The 14,235-nt window shown below is 46.1% G+C and overlaps 1 pseudogene; it reads right to left on the minus strand.

Annotated features, from left to right (window-relative positions):
* Positions 1 to 13,126: 13,126 nt before the first annotated feature.
* LOC124965203 (U1 small nuclear ribonucleoprotein C-like) lies at positions 13,127 to 13,570 on the minus strand (annotated as a pseudogene).
* Between the last annotated feature and the right edge of the window lie 665 nt (positions 13,571 to 14,235).

Below are 14,235 nucleotides of genomic sequence, written 5' to 3' on the forward strand. Positions count from 1 at the left end.
AAGGAACTGTCAGAAAAGATGGAAATAACCACAATTACAGAACTTCATTTGTTATATAAAATGAAATTATGTACCATATAGCTCAGCAGCTGATGGATTACCAAGAAGGTCCCTGCATTCAGTCAAAAACTCTAGGTTCAAATTATGGTCCTTACAAATCCTACCTTTTTGAAAATAAATCCCATCTGTGGATCTCAGGAGTGTTATCTGTAAAACAGAAATTCAACATTTATCAATATGGAACACGGGTTAAGTATCTGTGATGTGTAGCAGTAATATTAAGTTGAAATATGATTTACACTAATAAAATATTCATACATTAGTAGACACCTTCACTGGGTCTTTGAACTAGAACAATGAGTGGGAGTCAGTAAAATGAGGACCCTATAGTTAGAGGAAATAGCAAACCTACTATTGGGACCCACTGAAGTGTTTTATGCAGGGAAGTGACCCAGTGACAAAGAACAACAGAGATCAGAGGCTTGGTGTCATAGTCCTGTGTTCAAATCCTAACTTTGTGTCTTCTTCCTTTGTAACCTTGGGGAAATTGCCTTTTTTCCCCTCCAACCTCTCTGCCTCAGTTTTCTATTGTGTTTAGAGACAACTTTTGTAAAGCATGTCATAAAGCAGTGATTCATCTCTTTAGCAAGTGTCTGTTGATTGCCCTGTTTGGACAACACGTGGTAAAAGATACTGAGAATAAACCACAAAGCAGATAGATACCCTCCCTTGACCTTCTACCTAGAATACATGATGTTATTATTGGAAAGACTTTCTCGCCATTTCCTATGTGCCATGTCATCCATCAATTTTCATTACCGCTGTGATATTCAACCCACAGGCGTATATTAGATCATGGGGAGGGAAGATCATATGTCGGTGGATAACATTCCTCTTGCACACCCTGTTATGTCCCTTTCTCCTTCCTGTCCCACTGAGTGCCCTCTGGGGGAGAGCAGATGGGCCCATGGGTTAGGTTAGGAAGGACGGGATGACACAGAGGCTTTGGGAAGTAGGATACTCCCTCCCACAGCCCCACAGGCCAGGCACTGCCGCCACCCTGCCCCCAATTGGGAGATGAAGAAAAGAAAAGAGGCAGACCACATACTCCTTCCAGAGAGCTCCTTGGAGATGTGGGGAATAATTATGGCAAATGTTTCAGCAGCCACAGGAGGAGGTGAAGGGGGAGGACATGGTAGGGGGCAGAGCCTGGTTAATTATAGAACAGATGCCCAGCAGCACCTTGGGGTGAATGCATTAAGGGTAGGGAGCTGCCGTGCCCCTCCCCCTCACAGTTATTCACAAGCTCCTGCAGCACCCAGCTGGGGCTGCTTTAGTGTGGGTTTTTGCCTCATTTGGAGAGATCTGCAAGTTCAAAGTCTTCTCCTTATTTCCAGATAGCATCCCCCTCCCTCCCTTCCTCACTGAGTACCTCCCGTCGAGACCCTCTGTACTCCTCCTGTGCTCCTTCCTCCCACAGGCAGCTTGCATTACTTGGCCCAACTGGTTTGGCAAAGTGCCCTCCAGACCTTCAGGCAAAGGAAAGGAGGTGGGATGTCCAGGCCTCCTCTGGGTTCCCCGGCCTCCCCTCTGCTCTATGACCTGCAGGTGGCCAGGAGCCAAGTTCAGCCAGCAGGGCCTCCTGCAGACTGTGCCTCTGAGGGAAGCCTTCAAAACCTGCTCTGGAGACCTGGTGCCACTGCCCCGAAGCCCAGGGATATGCAAATCAGGCAGCAGAGACACAAAGAGCTGAGAGAGGCCCTGGTTCTGATGCCCCGTGTGGCCATTTGCTACTCAGAGCCTGGTCACAGTGGCTTGGGACCTGAGGCAAAGCTGACAAACACGACCAGGACTTGGCTGCCCTGGTTCCCCTCTGGTCTGGTTGCTCTTCCCTGCTGCATCTTCCCAGGAAGAGATAAAACCTGAAAACGCAAAGAGGAGGATGACTCCAACTTCACCCTCGCTCCTCCTCTCAGCATCTTCAAATAGGAATCGCTCCCAATTCAGTCCACCTTTGCTATACAAAATGTCCCCACCCCCAGTACCTCTCCTCTGCCTGCTGACCTCAGTTCTGACTAAGCACTTGCTTTTCTGCTAATAGTTTGTTCCTGGGGTGATTCTTTCTCTCTCTGGGTAAATGTTTAAGTTTCTGAAGGACCTGTCCATTTCAGAGGTGTCCTGATGCACAGCAGAGATGAGCAGAGACGGTGCTTCTCAGTCCACCCAGTTTTGCATGTGCATGTCACTCTATGGATGACGTTTACGACGGGTCAGTAAAATCCACATGACTAGTTATCAGGGATGTCTTAATCTCTAGCCTAAGTATCAAAAAAAGTGGTTGGGAGATAAGCAGTTACAAATCCATAGTTTCTAATTCAGTGGTAATTTTTCCTACATAAATGAGATGATTGAATACTGTGAGTAATTTCAGCCGGATAACACAAGTGAACTCATTGGAAATGGGGCACTTAACACGTTATTGGCTTTATCATTGTTATGCTGTCTTTATTCTCCTAATTTCATGATGTGGGTTGTCAATTAGATTCAGAAGTGACCTTTGAGGTCACTCAGTCCAGTGTCCTACCCAAAAGACAGCTCTTCGGCTTAGCAAGAGGTGAGGTAAAATGCTAAATCTGTTCACAAGGCTGAAGCGTAGAAGGAATGTGAAATTGGTGTGAGGCACTTGCCATGCTGGAGAGAGAGCACAGGGCCTGAAATAATGGGCTCTGTCTGGCACCACACTCTGAGATCTGTGACCTTCCACGAGACCATTTAAAACAGAGGTTGCAAATTGGCTCCTTAAGGGTTTTGTCCCACCTGCCAGGGTGTTTGGTTTGGCCTGCATAAAATTTCTCATTTAAAATAGGAGTCGACATTTAGAAATCAGGAAAGTTCACCTAAGACAGGTAGAGATGTTTTGCTTTAAAAAGTACAAAATCTGGAAACAATGATATTGTGGTTGACCTGGGAAGCAGTTAGCTGGAGGAGTTTCCTTTAGATTTGGGTAAGCTCTCAGTTTGCTCCAGTCCTCGCTATACCCTAGTACCTCTGTGTCTCTAAGACCCGGTGCCAGTGCCCCTCGCTCTATGCTTATTTAAAACATTCTCCTCTGTCCTTCCATCCTCCCACCACCCTTTCTTCCTTCCGTTCTTCCCTCTGGATGGTGGATTCCTTATGGTGGGGAACTACTTTCCTCCTACTATAGGTGGCCTGTATTTGACAGTCCACATTCAATGTACACTGTTGGACTGATAGTAAATTTCTCTTAACTCTTCTTAATTTCAAGTAGAGCAGCAAGATACATCATCAGCCAGAAGAGACTAAACAAGGTAACAAGAGCAGTGATGTCTGTAAATTCAGTGGTATGAATACGAGTCATGTTGTTTGAGGTGGTGAGAACAGTTTTTAGCCAGTCTTACTGTCACAAGGAGCTGAATGGAGAAAGACTGAATGGCACAAGTCTGTCACCTGCTACTGCTTCTCCGCCAGAAGATAAGAAACTACCCTGCCAAGTTTGAGAATGGGGATTGAGCATAGCATGGGAGCCAATCATCAATCAAATTCAAATCAATTGATCACCAATGCTCACACATGCATTAGCACAGGAAGTGCTTTCTTGGGCTTCTCCTGAATTCTGGCGAGCATGCCATGCAGGCCCTGCATCTTGATTGGCTGTAGAGGTACTCCTCCCAGATGAGATACCCCCACAGATGCAATGTCATCCTCAGTGTCACTTTGTCATTGTCTCCAGCACATCCTTTTAAGCCTGAGAGTCGGGAATTTATTCCAGGCCTGGTGGAGTATTGGCCACAATGAGCACCCAGGAACACTTGCTTCTTAGTCCTGGGAGAGACCCCCAAAGGGTGTCCTTCTCTACTTAGTCTTGTTTTCCAGTACTGAGCACTGAGGAGGAGTTCTGCCTCCTGGAGGAGCACAGGCAGGGAAGAGAAGGGTCAGTTGCTCACAGGCTTCATGTCACAACTCTAGCATTTCAGTGTCCCACTTCTTCCTGTGAGGTTTGGGGGGATGTGATTACCAGGAGCCTTGTCTTGGAATCTATTATTGTCTATTATTCCCTTCCTGAAATGAACTTGTACTTGATCAGCCCCTCCTCCCTTTTGGGCTGTGCCAACCTCTGGGGCAGGGACCTCTGGGTGGGGGCACTGGAAAATCACTGCTCACCCATTCCTCAGGCACCCAGCGCCATCCGAGGCAGCTGGCTTACCTGTCTGCTCAGTATCTTCTCCACACCTCTCCCTGCCTCCTCTGTTGCCCCTGATCAGAAGTGACATTTCATAGATGGACCTTGGAATATAGAAAACCAAAGGGAAAGTGACTTATTCCATTTTGGCTCTCTGCTTTATTTAATTTGATTTGATTTTTTGCAATGCCGGGGATTGAACACAGGGCTTTGCACTTGCTAGGCAAGCCTTCTACCGCTGATCCATACCCTAGACCCCTATTTCTTTTAAGATACGTGTGGTTCTTTTGTCTATCCTTTATGACCTTCTTGGATACAGAAACTGGTTGCTATTACAGCAAGTCAGGCTGAGGTCAAAGGGGCCCAGGGCTTGCATGGGTTGGAGGTGGGCTTGTGGAAAGCAGGAATGGTAAGGAGTGACTGACAGGCCAAGCACATGGACGGAGGGTGCAACTGACTGCTTTATGACTGACGATTTGACATGTCTTCCTTCCACCAGAAGCAGTGACTGTGTATCCAGAGAGCAAGTGGGCCTTGTGGCAATTCAAGCTGCCAGCAAGCTTTGATGGCTTCTATAAACTGTCAGTAGAAATATACCAGGCTGGGTTGCTGGTAGGTGTTTCCTGGGATTTGAAGGCCACCTGGGCATCACCCCTAGGCTTTTTGGCCCCAGCACATGCCCTTCACTCACGCAGGCTCCCTTACTCATCCAGAGTAGCCTGCTTTGACGGTGGCTCTGTCAAGCCTCATACTGATGCAGTTCTATGTTACCATTCAAAACCTTTTGCAAAACCACTGCTTCGGCCACCTTGAGCGTGTTTCCACTGAGCACCGTCCCTTCATGAATGCCCCAATTCTCTGATGACTTCCTCACCCTGCCCCCTCCGGCTTTCTTCATCTGTTTAATTTGTTTGCTGTGCACTCTGAACCCTTGCCCTGGAAGACATGACATAACACCATCTATTTTTACTTCAACCGTTATGCAGGACATGTTTGAAATGTGCATTCTTCATGTATTATTCATGGGCATTATTGGAGATCAGTGTGCAAATCAGCTCTATTGGACGCCCTGGAGACTGCAGCAGAGTCACGTGCACTTATAAATTGGACGGTATCATCCTGAACAGCAGACTTGCTCTGCCTTCTGGGGGGAAATGACAGTTTCATGGATCTGCTGAGAACAATCATGCCTTTGAAAGAGATTACCAGACCATTTTATTTGCCATTGGATGCACGTTCTTAAGTGGGACATTTCATCCGGGTTTGATCCACTTGGTTTTGAAACCTTATTCAGACCCAAACTTTGGCCAAGGCCCTGTTGAAGTCATGGGAAAGTTGTGGGTTAAAAAAAAAAAAAAAAGAAAGAAAGAAAAGGAAAAGAAACCAAACAAAAAACTTCATTCCTTTTGCTTAGCAGGACAATGCAGTGGACATTCCCAGTCTAAGAACACTTACCACTAGCAGGCAGATGGTGCAGGGCACTGGGGAGGCACGGTTGTGGAGGTGAGTTAAGGTAACTCCTGCTTTTTTTTATTTTCCAAGTCCTTCTACTCTGAGCCAGGTTCCCTTTGTGACTTTGGACTGTGCAGTGCACCTCTTGACCTGGAGAAAGTGATTCACTTTCTGGATGGTAGAAGTTTTCCTTACCACCTGTTCCTCTAGGAATACTCCTGGTTAGAAAGACTATGGGGAGGCCCAAGGGGGATGTTTCTATTGAGAGAGATCAAGGATTGTGGCCCTTGGTGGGAGACACTTGGGAACATGCCGACCTTCCCAGAGCCTCTCCAAATCCTCATGCCCAGGCGAGCTCTGCTGAACCTCTGGGTAGGGCCAGCTGTGTGCCATGCAGCCTAGACCCTCTGGGTCATGTTCTCTGCACTAGCAATCTTCTTGAGAGTGGTGGGAAATTAGGGTTTAGAGAGCACTATTCTTTGAAGCTTCAGTACAGGTGTGTACTAGACAAATTTATTTACTCACAAGCAGGCTGGATTTGAAAAGAGTATCATAGTCAATTTGTTCCAGAAGTCTAAATATCAGTATAAAAGCAGTTGATTCTGCCGTTGGTGGGTAACCGGTAGAGTTTAAGCACCTCTGCCTGGGGCCTGGCTTGGCTCTATCTATAGAAGTTCTCATGTGGAAAGTTTTAAATTAAGGGCCTTTGTAGGGGAAAAAATGAATGCCTTCCTAAAGGATTAAAAGGAAAAATACATACCTCTAAGCATTTGACTCTTTCCAGAAACATCTCAGATGGTCAGAGCCCAGCATGACTCAGACTTTGGACTTATTCATGTTGTTGTGAGTTTGTGAATGTTTACTTGGTGCTAGGTACAGGGGTTAACATAGGTGGAAGACAGATTATCATGTACATGTGTGCACGTGTGCCCTCGTGTGTATGTGCTTGTGTGTGTCTGTGTGTGTCCTTGGGTGCAGGTGTGTTGTGGGGAATGAGGCCTTTTGGTCATAATTCAATGGGATGAAGGTAAAATGGAGGGAGAGTAGGATTGTTATGAGAAGAGGAGGATAAAATCACCCAGTCCAACACTGGGATGGAGGGAGAGATGAGCCAAAGAAGCCAGTGCTGGAGTTGGGTCTTGAAGGATGAGGAAGGTCATTACAGGGTGAGGCGATGGGTTGGTCAAGGCAGAAGGAGAACAGGGCTAAAGGACAGGACCTAGGTGCTGTCTAGGGAAGCCGGGAGTAGTTCTGCAGCTGGGAGATGTGATGCACGTCGGGATTCTGAGAAGAGAGAAGGTTGGAGAAGATTCATGTTCATGAATCCGAACATGAGGTACTAAGGAATTGAGACCTCATAAAGTTTGGGGGGGACTTGCTGCAGATTTTAAACAAAACTATGCATGTTTGCGAGGACACTCCGGAAACAGGGTGCAGGCTGGATTAGGGGAGAGTGAGATGCGAGGCAGGAGTGCCCATTGTAATGGAAGGTTTCCTCCAGGACAGTGAAGGGGAGGCAGAAAGAGCAGATGGACCTGTCACAGGGGAGGGAGAAGAGTCAGAACTGGACACTGACTGAGATGCTGGGGGAGACAGGATGACTCCCAAGCTTCTAGTGTGGGTGACTGAGAGAAGGAGCCTGGGGAAGCTCCTCCCTGATGAGGAGACCCAAGTTGGAAGAATATGTGCCCCTCAAGGAGCTATTGAAAAGCAGAATGAACTTATAATAAGGAGAGGGACTCTTAAAACTCTAAAACCATCCATGACTGTGAGTGCAAATCCCAGGCTCAGGAGGGCAGCCCTCCTCAGTCATCGATCTCTCTGCATGGGGACAAGGATACTTAGGATGGTGACCTCGAAACCTTACTAATCATGATCAAGGCTGAAATATTCAACCTTTGTTAGCACAGGAAAGTGAACTTGGGCATTTGAATTTGAATTTATTCATACTCTGCACATTGCCCACTTTGGAAACAATATGAGACAATGTAGAGACAATGCAGACAATGTAGAGACAGTTGTAGACTGTTTGAGATAAATATTTCAGAGGAAAGCAAAGGAATAGGAGCTTTTCAGGGCACTGGAGTTGAACGAATGTCACCATTTGATGACAAAATACCACAAAACAAAATCTTGCATTCTCTCTACTGAGGCAAAAAAATATTAAATTAATTCCTTTTAGGTAACATAAAGCATACAATTTTTATCAGTTGTAAAAACATATTTCTGCAATGAAATTTAAACAAGATCCATAAATAAATATTTCTGGTAAGGTAATACCAGTCTTGAAGGCATCCAAGACCTAAACTGGCACATTTCATCCTCATCCCTAAGGCCATCCTTCAAACAATCTTTACAACGTTCTTTTCCTTCTATTCCAAGGCCAGACCACCCTCTCTTTGTGTCCAGATGGCCACTGCAGCACCCCGATGATGTTTTGCCCTCTCTGCCCTCTTTCTTCTCTGACCCTCCAGTGAGTACCTTGTTTGTTCACTGATGTGGATGACACCCTAATTTATATTTCCAGCTCTCTCCTCTCCCCTGATTCTACTCAATATTTCCATAGGAATGTCTAAGAAGGGTCTTGACCTAGAATATTCAAAAGTCAGCTGCTGATATTGACCCTCCATGCTTGGTCTTCCTGCCATCTTCTCATCCTAGGGAACAGCAATTCTGTCCTTCCAGTTGCTGATTTCAGTACATTCTGTTGTCTCTACCTTCAAAATATATGCAGGTTATAACCCCCGTCACCACCCCACCCTCCTTTTTGCCACAGTTACCAGGATTTATCACCTGGATTGTAGTAACAGCCTCTTACCCAGATTCCCGCACCTGCCTGGGTTCCTTCAGATGTGATCCTGCTAATAAGCGAGTTAGATTGTGTCTCCTGCTGCTCAGAGCCTTCCAGCAGCTCCATCATCCTCAGGCTAAATCCAAAGCCCCTTCTGGCCTCCTGGGCCTCTTCTTCTGGGTCTAGGTCTTTCCTGGCTTCTTGTCTTACCAGCCTCCCCCTCACTCACCATGTCCTCCCCACACTGGCTGCTTTCCTATCTTATACTCCAAATCCCATTGGCCTCCAGCAGGAGTCCCCTGCCCTGCTCTCCAATCCTGGCTCACATGGCTCTTCCTGGGTCCTCTCCACCTGTCCAAAGCTTCCTTGTACTTTGGAGCTCACCTGGAGCTTGCTGTCTCCATGAAGTCTCCCTTGACATTCCAGTCATCTTGGGGGTCAACAAGCCGGGAGTTGTTTCTGACCATCATGCTGGTCTCCTCACTGGTGGGAAGTGGCCTGGTTTCTCTGGAGTGATACAGCAGGCTTGGCACCAGCTAACCACGGGATGATGACTTCCTTGAGACTGAGGAGCATTTCTTTGGTTTCTATCCTTCCATATTCTATTATTTGGATCCTCAGTATGGCTACCTGTCAACCAGTAAATAAATCTCATTTGGATTCTTTAGTTCGTGGTTATCTCTGTATCAGGCAAGAAAGGGGATGTAGGGGAGCTGATGGGTATGACTCTTAGGATGGTGTTGACCACCATCTGCGCAGCAATGAAGGGGTGTGAGCTACAGTTACACATGGCCCCGCGGGTGAATCTCCCTTGCACGATGTGAGCAAGAGAAGCCAGGGGATATGTACTGTTGGATTCCATTCATGGGGCATTCTGGAAAAGTTTAAATACAGGGATGGGCACAGACCAGGGGCAGCCAGGGTCTGAGGGTCAGGGAGGAGTGACAACAGAAGGAATCTTGGGGTGACGCAAAGGTTCTGTGCCGGTCATGGAGGTGAATCCGTGGCTCCGTATTTGTCAGCCCTCAGAGCTGGATACCAAGGGCAGTGGATTTTACTGCTTCTGAAAAAAATTAGGAAATGCACACATGAGAAAACAACCATGCCTAACACATTTAAGCATATAATAAATATTTCTTCTACTAAGCAGGGAGTGAGGTATAGCCATGGCAAAAACTTATTTGCTTATGGAGTATTATCTGAACAAAATATAACATTGGTTGCAAATCCAACCAAATTTTCTGGTTTTTGAAATATCCAATTGTTTTTGTTTTATAGGGATAACATATTAGCTATTTAAAATAATACAAAGAAAACTTTATGAAAACATTATATCTAAGTGGTAATTACTTCCATGCAAAATAAGTGTTTTTTAAAAGGCTCTGATGTCCAAAGAAATACATTTTCATTGTTATTATCCCTGTGCAAAAGAAAAAGGATCAGAAGCACATACACAGCACCAACAGAAGTAACTATTTCCCCCACTTTTTCAGAGATAAAAACTATAAATGGGAATTAAGATTGGGTCCTATGTGTGGTAGACACTGATGAATTTATTAGTTCTTACAATTACCCTGTGAGGAAAACAGCGTTATTCCCATTTTATGGGGCAAAAGTGTGAGATCCAGAGAGGAGAAGTGACTTACAGATTTCAGAACTGGCTGGTGGCCAGGCCAGGATCCACTCCCGGTCTGTGTGGTGCAGACACACACTTCTTGCTGTGCAAATGGAAGCCAGCCAACCGCTCAGCCCACAAAGAGAAGTCTCCAGCCTGAGCAGTGTGTGACTCTCCAGCCCGGCCTCTGCTGAGGACCTCTGTCTGGCAGCAGGACCTATAACCCCAGGCTTCTGTCCTGTTAGTGGCCTCAGTTTTGTCACTATGGTGAGGAAAATCTGTCCCCTTGCGAAGTCACAAGGTGGGGCTGGGATCTAAGTCACATCTTCCTCAGCTGCAGTGCCAGCACAAAAACAAACAGCCTCTTAGGGGGCCGTTCTGTCAGGAAGATAAATGCTGTCTCATTGATCCCCTTGCCAAGGAGCTTGTCTGAAACGGCAGCTGCTAGGCTGAACCGCTTTCGAGATTGAACCCAGGAGTCCAGTTCCAGCCTCACTTGCAGTCTTGACTAGCAATTCAAATTTGCATGACACATTTAAGCCCCTGCCACAGGCAAGGATGGAAAGTAAAATGAATGAATGGCACAACTTTTCCAAGGAGATCCTCAGAGGGGTGCCGGTCCCTGTGCAGATCACAGTGCCATAGGATTTACAGCCACCCACCCCAAGAGTTGCATAGGCGAAAATGAACTTCAAGGACAAAGGGGAATCTCAAAGGGCAAAGGAGTCAGGAAAAGGGAGAGTGTGCAGTCCACTTTTGCAGGAGATGGTGAGAGGTGAAGGGACCCTCAGGACTTTATGTGTGACTTGACGAGTGTACCTAGACATTTGTGTGTGTGCGTCAGGGTTTCTCTTCTTGTTGTGCCAGTTAATGGCATCACCCCTTCTCTCTCATCAGCTCCCCCCGTGTCTCTGTCCTGTGTCGCCTGCTGCTCACATCAAGAATCCTCAGAACATGGGGACTCAGGCCTTTAACCCCAGTGTCCCACACAATAGGGAAGTGGCACAATGTCACTGGTAAGATGAGGATATGGACAAGAGCAGAAGATCACGTCCAGGCTACCCAGGGCCACCCGATCTCTCACGTTGGAGGAACCTCATGCAGTGGTGCCACTGTCCACCAGGTGGCACTCATAGTTTAGCTTTATTTTATTTCTATTGCTGGAAAATTTGCCCTAGTACCACTGTTGGAGAACATATGACTTACGCTTCCCCATTCACGAGCTGATTTCCTGTACTGTCAAGTTTTGGGTCCTATTGTGTTTTGAACACTTGCAGCTTCTTCTTTTCCTCTGGGACCTCGGAAGCAACTGTGTAAGGGAGTAGCATTGTAACCTGAGCTGGGAGGGTAATTTCATCCCCATCCCCCACTCCCAACCCCTGCCCACAATTGCTCTAGGGATAAACTCTGCCAGGTTTTTGCTTTTTCAGTTTTCCTTATCTCTTGCTTTCCTGTCCCCTCCCTGTTCCTCTTCACAACCAGAATGGTGTGACCAGTTGACAGTTTACTAGCACCTGGTGGGTTCGTTATGTAGTGGCCAAGGCATGGCTTGTCTGTCAAAAAGTGCTCACTCAGCCCGGTCCTCAGAGATGGAACTTCAGAGGGAAAACCTGACGGTAGGCTTCTCTTTGAGGGAGGACATATGGGTAGGTGTCTGAGATGCTGTGACTGGATTTTCTATGGCAGTTCCCTCTGGGGAGGCTGTATGTAGGGCTGGGCTAAGGTTCTCAGAAGCCTCTTAGTGATATTATTGGATCTGATCCAGTTGTTCAAGGTTAGGAACAGAAGACGTAAGCTATCATTCCCGCCCTCAAAGGATGTAGCCTACTTGGGAAGACAAGAAATTTAGTCACTCCCTCAACACACAAAGCCATCCCTGATAAGTACAGTAGAATGACAAATTTGTTCTGAGAGTCCATAAGAAAACCTGTTCTTGAGTTCTGGGAGGTTGGGGAAGTCTTCAGAGAGGGAAAGACAGAGGTCAGGCCCTGGTGGGATCAGGACAGTAGAGAAGCCTGAGCAGACATGCCCCAGGGGGCAGGGGGGTTCATGCACCAGAGGAGCCGGTGTGGGCCTGGGGGACCAGAGAGCTTGGACTCCATTAGTTGGCCCCTTCAATAATGAGTGGCCCCTTTAAAAATTCTATTTCATGAACAGATCAAATCACTGTAAAACCCCAGTTCCTTACTTTATGGGATGATAGTGTCCCTGAAGCCCAGAAAAATGATTAATCTTTAAAGCAGTATTTATTTCTATTCTTATTAAGCACTGAGACTGACCTCATTCATTCAACACATATTTATGGAGTATTTTCATTGCGCTAGATGTTTTGTGGGACACTAAGATATATCAGGCAGAATTATTCTCTCTGGAGTCTTTATGTTAGGAGGGAAGACTAGAAATGTGAACATAACTGTACTGTCAGAGCGAAAGACAAAGGCGCTAAGGTAAGTAGAGAAAAAAAAAAAACATTACAGGAGTCCAGAATAAGAGAAAAACTATTTTCAGCTGGGGGTTCAAGGCCAGGTGTGCTCCTGTTGTGGCGAGAGGAGGGGAAGGGTATTTGCATGGAGGAAATGGCAGGCATAAAATAAGGAGGCTGGAAAGAGAAGACTGAGCGGGGAGCAGAGCCCAGGAGAAGGGATAGTGAGGAAGGACTTGAACGTTTGGGCTGGGGCCTGCAGTATTTCTTCTTCTCCTCCTCCTCCTCCTCCTCCCCCTCCCCCTCCTCCTCCTCCTCCCCCTCCCCCTCCTCCTCCTCCTCCTCCTCCCCCTCCCCCCCCTCCTCCTCCTCCTCCCCCTCCCCCCCCCCTCCTCCTCCTTCTTCTTCTTCTTCTTTCTTCTTCTTCTTCTAACTAAAAGAACTGACAACTTTATTTTCACATTTCACAATACAAATGAAAACTGTACTTTTTCTTTCCGATTTCTCCCCTCTGAAACTATTCTCTTTGATAGAAATGGGGAGCAAGTCTTCGTTGTCATACTGTTAGAAAACACCCGGTCACAGCACCATGATCTCCTGGTGAAGCAGAAGGAGTAATATAAATCTGAGAGGCTCCCTCCATCCTCATCTGTCTGGTCCTGTCATTCCTGGCCGAGTGGGTGCCATTGTGGGCCGAGCAGGAGGTCTCATCACTGAGCCCAGGCACCATTGGCATGTAGCCTCCCATGGGTGGCTTCGTGCCAGGAGGAGGAGGGCCCATCATTGGCATCACGGGAGGACCTCCCATGTGAGGTGCTGGCACCCTACCAGGGTGAGGAGGACCCAGAAGTCTAGGGGGGATAATAGCACCTGCTGGAGGAGGAGCAGAGAATGGAGTAGGAGGTATCTTTCCTTGTTGAAATGCAGCCGTCGTTTTGTCAATCAGGCTCTGGGCCTGCTTTTCCATCCATTTCTGATAGTAGTCTTTCACATTCTCTTTGTGTTTCCTACCCCTGCAATGTGTCTTTCTCACAGATGGGGAGTCATGGGTGAGGTATGTATGCAGTATTCACAATAAAACTTAGGCATGTTGCTCTACAGGCCGTTGACCACTTGGCTCCACGCCGCCCGGAAGTGATGCACACAGCAAGCGCCGGTGCTGCAGAACTCTCAGAATTATTTCTTAAAAATCATTATGACACATTGATTTAAACAGTTTGATATAAAAATCTAGCTGAAGAAACGATCAAAGAAAAATGCATAACTTTAAATATTTGCAGGAATCAAAATGTTAGAAATACAGTTCAAAAAGTTTGTAAAACAGCAATGGATTAAACAAAGAAAAACATAGAGAAGAAATTATCATAAATAAATTAGGAATTAATGGATAGGAAACCTGAAAATTAACAAACTAAAGCTATATCTAACAGCTACCGTTTTACCAAAAAGCAGAATAAATAAAGTAGTAGGTAATCTAAATGGAAAGGAATACTATCTATTTCAGGAGGAGAAAGAGGAAATCTAAATATATAATATAAGAAAATGACAGAAGAAAATCACTACAGAATAATAGGAAAATTTAGGTCCAGTTATGTTTTTCTCAGTTTTATGTATATGAATAATTTTGCAAATTCAGTTTAAGGTAATCAGTCATTTTCAAAGAAAATGCAATTTATTAAGACTAACCCTAAAACAGATAAATTTAGCTTAAATTAACCTAATTTAAACCAAAGAAATGGATAATTCCACTAGAA

The sequence above is a fragment of the Sciurus carolinensis genome, chromosome 15 (genome assembly GCF_902686445.1).
Source record: "Sciurus carolinensis chromosome 15, mSciCar1.2, whole genome shotgun sequence".
NCBI lineage: Eukaryota > Metazoa > Chordata > Mammalia > Rodentia > Sciuridae > Sciurus > Sciurus carolinensis.